Source organism: Schistocerca americana, chromosome 1 (genome assembly GCF_021461395.2).
Source record: "Schistocerca americana isolate TAMUIC-IGC-003095 chromosome 1, iqSchAmer2.1, whole genome shotgun sequence".
Taxonomy (NCBI): Eukaryota; Metazoa; Arthropoda; class Insecta; order Orthoptera; family Acrididae; genus Schistocerca; species Schistocerca americana.
The window spans coordinates 113,935,715-113,944,057 of NC_060119.1; the positions used below are offsets into that span (position 1 = coordinate 113,935,715).

General features: G+C 46.8%; 1 pseudogene; it reads right to left on the minus strand.

Annotated features, from left to right (window-relative positions):
- Positions 1–247: 247 nt before the first annotated feature.
- Positions 248–365, minus strand: LOC124556549 (annotated as a pseudogene).
- Between the last annotated feature and the right edge of the window lie 7,978 nt (positions 366–8,343).

An 8,343-nucleotide genomic window follows, 5' to 3' on the forward strand; every position in this document is an offset into this window, starting at 1 on the left:
AAAAAGTGGTTCAAATGGTTCTGAGCACTATGGCACTTAACATCTGTGGTTATCAGTCCCCTAGAACATAGAACTACTTAATCCTAACCAACCTAAGGACATCACACACATCCATGCCCGTGGCAGGATTCGAACCTGCGACCGTAGCAGTCGCGCGGTTCCGGACTGAGCGGCTAGAACCGCTAGACCACCGCGGCCGGCGGTAGCCCCTCTATTGGCATCACGAGGCTGAATGCACCCCGAGAAATGGCAACAGCGCATGGCGGCCCAGATGGTCACCCATCCAAGTGCCGGCACCGCCCGACAGCGCTTCACTTCGGTGATCTCACGGGAACCGGTGTATCCACGGCGGCAAGGCCGTTGCCACTCAGCTGTTAAACATGTAGATTATTATATAGCGTGATTCAGCTGCCCCTACCTATGGGTGTAATGCAACCCGCAACGCCTTCAAATGCCACAAGCAAGATTTTCGTATGGTCTCCCTTGCTACACGAAAATTGTTAGTCCTAGAAAAAATCAATGGGACATTTTTGTAGGAAATTTGTTGTAGTTAAATTCTGTACTCGGATACACGCGGTTTTTAAAGACGATGTAGCCTGCATAAAACCCATAGGTAGGGGTGGCTGAATGACCCTGTATACTCTTGGGACCGCAAGGTGACCAAAGCAGTGACACAGGAAATGGCGGGGTGACTTAAAGCGAATGGCGGATAGCTAGTAAGACATCCCTGACGGCCGTAGGCTTTTATTCGTATAAGGTACAGAGGTGTAATCACCCCCAGAGGGAATGTCGTGCCCGAGATAACATGGTGAGCCACAGAGCTCAGCGAGAAACTGGGCACCTCCGTGCATAGGCTGTGTAGCCCACAGATGTCTGCAGGATAGCTGTATCTGGCAGAGACCACGTGCTCCAACTGACTAATGGCTGCCCCATCCAGGCTACTGTGCGCCTTCTGTTATACACTACAGCAGGAGGAGGAGAAAAGTCAATACCGAAATTGTAGCCGCAACTTGATCGACGTCGAAGGCGAGTGCTGTGCATGATGATCGGCGACAAGGTGGTCTATAAAGATCGACATGCAGTGACACTGTAGCCAGTCTCGATTCAAAACGCATGTCCCACCAGCGAGGTGGATGCCCTGAAGAGGTAGCCACCCAGTAGGTGAGCTGGCGGTCTGAAGACGCCAGATATTCTACATACAATCTTTACAGTCTTCTGCTCAGGCAGGTTACTGAAGCTTCTGGAGCCTAGGTCCACTGTGAATAGTCTTCATCTCGAAGTTGGAGACTGGCACAGGGGTCGTAGCCTGGCCTCACAAAGACACTTGGGTACCATCTGAGGAACATCTGAGCACATTGAGACACAGAATGTGATTCAAGTACTGTTTATGCGACCCAGGTCAACAAGTGTTCTTTTAACCCAGAAACCAAATCAAGTTAACGCATTTGCTCGCCGCCACAAAGCCATAGCCTGTTTTTGTCATCTTGTCAGCTCTTCTAGCTGCTCTGTCATAGCTGAAAGTGTCTCTGCTTTCCATAAGCATTGTCAGGCATATATTGCAGTGTCATTGTACTGAGTAAGCATTCTTGCCCTCTGAATATGTATTCTTACATCACAGTGCATGGTCACCTAAGGATGCGAACTCTCTCCCTACAGTGCAGTTTTTTCTGCATTGGCGCCAGGCAGTTCGATGCCCCAGACTAGGCCGTTGCAAAACACTCCTCTGTTATTTGAAGAAATCCAGCCTACGGATTTGTATCTGTTTACATATCTGGACGAAAGCATCTGAACACAAGTTCTACAAGTTGACACAATGGAATAAAACGAATGCTGCTTTTGTCCTCTCTCTGTACAATTCAGCACAAACCACATCGTTCATTGACTAACCTTAACCTACGCTGTTCTGCTTCATCACGTAACAGAATAGCAAAATAAAATTGCCAAAACACTTCATTCTCATTAAGAAATCGTATAACAGAAAGTAGTTCCTCTCAGTTGTTACATGTGCTTACTAATCATCCCTGTTTACAAGGCGGCTTCTTATTTAACTAATAATTATTTGCTATGGGTAACCTGTTCTTCTGGTAGGTCATGAACCGGGAGTTCATGTGGGAGAATGGGTCCGTCTTCCGCAGGAGGGAAGCGCAGGTTGGTCAAACCAAAATCAGAAGCACAAACAGAACCAATAACAGAGATACTCAATGTCATATTGCTCGTGCAGGGCCGACTGTTGATACTGCCGTACATACCGAAAAATTTGCTCCCTTATGTGAGGCTATAATCACATCGAACGAGTGTAGGAGGTCTGGTTTCGAGATGTCGTCTAAAGACGTCAGGTTCTGGGTTGGCAACACATCTAATGGTCTTTCTGAGCAATGCAGCGAAGGCTGTGTCAGGTTTATTATGGTTACTCCTGTGAAGGTGGCTGGGAGACGGAATGTTGTACCTGCTGTGTCACAGTTCATACCATTGACTAATATCACACATTTTGTAATGTTAGCGTTGTCATTCCGTTTGGTGGTCCCTGTTTGTGTTAGTTTACTATGCCTACCTCTGGCATAAACCCAGACCCAATGTACACCAACTACTTGAAAGTGTGGGTGTGGCGCCAGCATTTTCTCTGACATTCTACCTCTTCCATTTTACCTATGAGTAACCTGTTTTCGCTCCCTCATATGCCCGTATCGACCATCGTAGTTGGACATATCGTAATTCTCTCTCCCTAGCAAAAGCGTAGCTCATCTGCTGACATCAAAACACAGTTCCCTTCTCCATGGAGACTAGTACCTTCTGCGTTTTCAGCTGCACATATTTGTCCATATCTTTCCTGTTCACTTGGTAGCGATGTATCGTGAAGCACTGGTATTACACATCCACAATTGCCATAGGGAATCTAACCAATACATGAAGCCTGGCACTAACAATATTAATTTCTGTCGTTCCTGCAGGCCAGTCAGGTACTGTCGTGGGGGTGTCAATGTAGGGCTTATCTGTCATGTACAACAAGACGCATTGCCTCCCGCAATGCTGTCACCTGTAACGTCACACCTCGAGGGCTCTCTGATAGGTATCGCAGCAGCCTTGTTACAGCCATTCTCTCATCTAGTCAGTTCAGCTGAATATGCGCTTTGACCAGATACCTATTAATTGTTCCCATAATCGTCATCGTGTATTCCGTTAACTCCGTAGTTAATTTCCGTATTAGTCTTGTGTTATATAATACATTTTGCTCCAAATTCGACACGTTCATAGTATGCTGCTCCACAATTGCTCTGTTAGTATCCACTACTCCCAGGACTCATGCAAGAGTGCTGTTTAATAACTGAAAGAGAAACAGCTCTCAGTCACTATATTTTTAACAAATTAACCTGGTTTCAACACTGCTGGGACTGTAAACTTCAGAATTTAAAACAAAGAATGATCTATATTCTATCACATGGTCACAGAATAATTACTAAAACGTATGATAGGGTATAAGTACGGAATCATAGTAAAAGACTGACAGTACTTACATGTCATTTTATAAGAAGAAATTTACACTACTGGTCATTAAAATTGCTACACCAAGACGAAATGCAGATGATAAACGGGTATTCATTGGACAAATATATTATACTAGAACTGACATAGGATTTCATTTTCGCGCAGTTTGGGTGCACAGATCCTGAGAAATCAGTACCCAGAACAACTACCTCTGGCCGTAATAACGGCCTTGGTACGCCTGGGCATTGAGTCAAATACAGCTTGGATGACGTGTACAGGTACAGCTCCCCATGCAGCTACAACACGATACCACAGATCATCAAGAGTAGTGCCTGGCGTATTGTGACGAGCCAGGTGCTCGGCCACCACTGACTTGACGTTTTAAATTGGTGAGAGATCTGGAGAATGTGCTGGCCAGGGCAGCAGTCGAACATTTTCTGTATCCAGAAAGGCCCGTACAATATCTGCAAGATGTTCTCGTCCATTGTCCTGCTGAAACGTAGGGTTTCACAGGGATCGAATGAAAGGTAGAGCCACGGGTCGTAACACATCAGAAATGTAACGTCCACTGCTCAAAGTGCCGTCAATGCGAACAAGAGGTGACCGAGACGTGTAACCAACGGCACCCCATACCATCACGCCGGGTGACAGGCCAGTATGGCGATGACGAATACACGCTTCCAATGTGCGTTACCGCGATGTCGCCAAACACGGATGCGACTATCATGATGCTGTAAACTGAACCTGGATTAATCCGTAAAATGACGTTTTGCTATTCGTGCACCCAGGTTCGTCGTTGAGTTCACCATCGCAGGCGCTGCTGTCTGTGATGCAGCGTCAAGGGTAACCGCAGGCATGGTCTCCGAGCTAATAGTCCATGCTGCTGCAAACGTCGTCGAACCGTCCGTGCAGATGGTTGATGTCTTGCAAACGTCCCCATCTGTTGACTCAGGGATCGAGACGTGGCTGCACGATCCGTTACAGCCATGTGGATAAGATGCCTGTCTTCTTGACTGCTGGTGATACGAGGCCGTTGGGATCCAGCACGGCGTTCCGTATAACCCTCCTGAACCCACCGATTCCATATTCTCCTAACAATCATTGGATATCGACCAACGCAAGCAGCAGTGTCACGATACGATAAACCGCAATCGCGATAGGCTACAATCCGACCTTTATCAAAGTCGGAATTGTGATGGTACGCATTTCTCCTCATTACACGAGGCATCACAACAATGCTTCACCAGGCAACGCCAGCCAGCTGCTGTTTATGTATGAGAAATCGATTGGAAACTTTCCTCATGTCAGCACTTTGTAGGTGTCGCCGTCGGCCCAACCTTGTGTGAATGCGCTGAAAAAATAATCTATTGCATATCACAGCACCTTCTTCCTATCGGTTAAATTTCGCGTCTGTAGCACGTCATCTTCGTTGTGTAGCAATTTTAATGGCCAGTAGTGTAGTTTCCGTGCAGCGAGTGAGGGTATCAGTCCCACACGTGGTTTTTAGAGGCGATGCAGGCTCCATAAAACCCATAAGTAGGGGCGACTGAATCACCCCGTATACTCTTGCGACCGCAAGGTGACCAAAGCAGTGACACAGAAAATGGCTGCTTCCTTCATCTGGACACGGCTTGAGGATGGTGGTGGTGACTTAAAGCGAATGGCGGATAGCTAGTAAGACATCCCTGATTGCCTTAAGCTTTTATTTGTATTAGGTACAGAGGTGTAATCACCGTCAGAGGGAATGTCGTTGTGCCCGAGATAACATAGTGAGCCACAGAGCTCAGCGAGAAGCTGTCAGCAGACACGACTGGGCACCTCCGTGCATAGGCAGTGTAGCCCACAGATGACTGCAGGATAGCTGTATCTGGCAGAGACCACGTGCTCCAACTGACAAATGGCTGCCCCATCCAGGCTACTGTGCGCCTTCTGTTATACACTACAGCAGGAGGAAAGTCAGTACTCAAATTGTAGCCGCTACTTGATCGACGTCGAAGGCGTGTGCTCTGCATGATGATCGGCGACATGGTGGTCTATAAACTGTAGCCAGTCTCTATCGAAACACATGTCCCACCAGCGAGGTGGATACCCTGAAGAGGTTGTCACCCAGTAGGTGAATTGGCGGTGTGAAGACACCAGATATTCTTCATACAACCTTTACAGTCTTCTGCTCAGGCAGGTTACTGAAGCTTCTGGAGCCTGGGTCCACGGTGAATAGTCTTCAACCCGAAGTTGGGGACTGACACAGGGGTCGTAGCTTGGCCTCACATACACATCTCGGTACCATCTGCGAACAATTGAGCACAACGAGACACAGAATGTGATTCATGTACTGTTTATGCGAACCAGGTGAGCTCGTGTTCTTCCCTCACCATCACTTTACCCCAGAAACCAAAACAAGTCAGCGCACTTTCTCGCCACCAAGAAACAATAGCCTGTTTCTGTCATCTTGTCAGCTCTTCTAGCTGCTCTGTCATAACGGAAAGGTGCCTACTTCCCATAATCAGTGTCAGCCATATTTTGCAGTGTCATTGTACTGAATAAGTACTCTTGCCCTCTGAATATGTATTCTCCCATCACAGTGCATGGTCACGTAAGGGTGGCAACTTTCTCCCTACAATGCAGTTTTTGCTGCATTTACGCCAGGAAATTTGATGCCCCAGACTAGGCCGCTGCAAAACACTCCTCTGTTATTTGAAGAAATCCAGCCTTCGGATTTGTATCTGTTTACACATCTGGACGAAAGCATCTGAACACAAGTTGACAGAATGGAATAAAACGAATGCTACTTTTGTCCAATCTCTGTATAATTCAGCACAAACCACATCGTTCATTGACTACTCCTTAACCTACGCTGTTCTGCTTCATCGCGTAACAAAATAGCAAAATAAAACTGCCAAAACTCTTCTTTTTCAGCATATTCCTTAAAGAAATCATATAACAGAAAGTAGTTCCTCTCAGTTGCTCCATGTGCTTACTATTCTTCCCTGTTTACCAGGTGGCTTCTAATTTAACTAATCATTATTTGCTATGGGTAACCCGTTCCTCTGGTAGGTCATGAACTGGGAGTTCATGTGGGGGAGTGGGTCCGTCTTCTGCTTGAGGGAAACGCAGATTGCTCGAAGCTAAATCAGAAACACAAACAGTACTAGTAACGGAGATACTCAAGGTTATAATGCTAGTGCAGGGTCTACTGTTGATACTGCCGTACATACCGAAAAATTTGCTTAGTGTAATACGCCCCTTCTGTGCGGTTATAATCACATCGAACGAGTGCAGGAGGTCTAATTTCGAGGTGTTGTCTAAAGATATTAGGTACTGGGTTGGCAACACATCTAATGGTCCTACTGGGCAATGAAGCGAAGGCTGTGTCAAGTTTATTATGTCCATTATAATTATCCGGGCTGTTATGCCGTGGTCGGTTGATGAATTTTGTCTCAATTCCCAACGTTTCGTCTCCGACTGCGAGAGACATCTTCAAGGGGGTCTGTAGGTTGATGGAAGGTCCAACACACACACTGGCTCGCTACTGACTGCCGCTAAATTCCGTGACCGCGCGCTCCCGCGCCGCGGTGTGACGTCACGTGTTTTGAAAACGTCAGTGCAATTGGCCGCTGTCCGTCGCCGTCGATCGCCGTTGCCATCACCCAGTAGTGGACGGGTGGTACACATCTTCTTTAACACCGGCATCCATATACCGTTTAATTTCACGTCCTCCTCCTTTCGGTTGAAATTATTTGGGTGTTTAGCGATTTCGATTGCCTCCCTGTAGGGCCTTTCGTAGTATCCGCTTGTGGCCGCTAGTACTTGCGTGTCCTCGAAACGAATATTGTGGTTCCCTGGCTGGAAAGCATGCTCCGCAACAGCTGATCATTCTGTTTCTCCTCTTCTACAATTTCCCTTGTGCTCTTCCAAGCGTTTAGAAACAGTTCTTTTAGTTGTACCCACATAAACGTCACCACAGCTGCATGGGATCCTATACACTCCAGCTTTTTCCAAAGGTTTGCAAGCGTCCTTGGCAGGCTTAAGGTATTTCTGTATCTTCCTGGTGGGCTTGTAAATTACGGTAATATTCCGCTTCGTCAAGATCCTCCCTATTCTTTCGTTACATTTTTAACAAACGGCAGGAAAACCTTAGATTTTGCGGGTGCCTGTACGTCAGTATGATTTCTGCGTGGCTGCCTCAACGCACGTTTTATTTCGGCGGACGAATATCCGTTCTTCATTAGTGCATTGTGGAGATGTTCCATCTCAGCGTCGAGCAACTCAGGTTCACAAATATTTCTAGGTCTGTCCGCTAACGTCTTGATAACACCCCGTTTCTGTTGTGGGTGGTGGTTCGAATCCCGGTGCAAATAACGGTCCGTGTGCGTGGGTTTGCGGTATACTGAGTGGCCCAAACTGCGTCGCGGTTAATAAAAAAGTCCTCCATTGAGGAGAGTGTACTGAAAGGTCTCTGCAATTCGGTTGCACTACCACCGAGGCCATGGGGATTGCCCAAAATTCATAAAGAAAATGTGCCGTTAAGACTGATACTAAGCGCCATTGGTTCGCCCACCTACTCGTTAGCCAAGTTTTGACTACGCTGTTGAAACCACATGTGGGCCGTTCGGACTCTTATATAAAGTATTCGACACATTTCATCAGCAGATTGAATTGCATAGTGGTCCAGCCGGAGGACCTATTGGTCAGCTACGATGTGGTATCGCTGTTTACCATGGTTCCACTTAATTATGTATTGGAACAGCTGGATCGAATTTTTCCTGCCGATATTTTAGAACTGTTTAAGTGTTGTTTGACGACCACATACTTCAAGTGGAATGAACAGTTTTATGAGCAAACGGATGGCGTGGCTCTGGG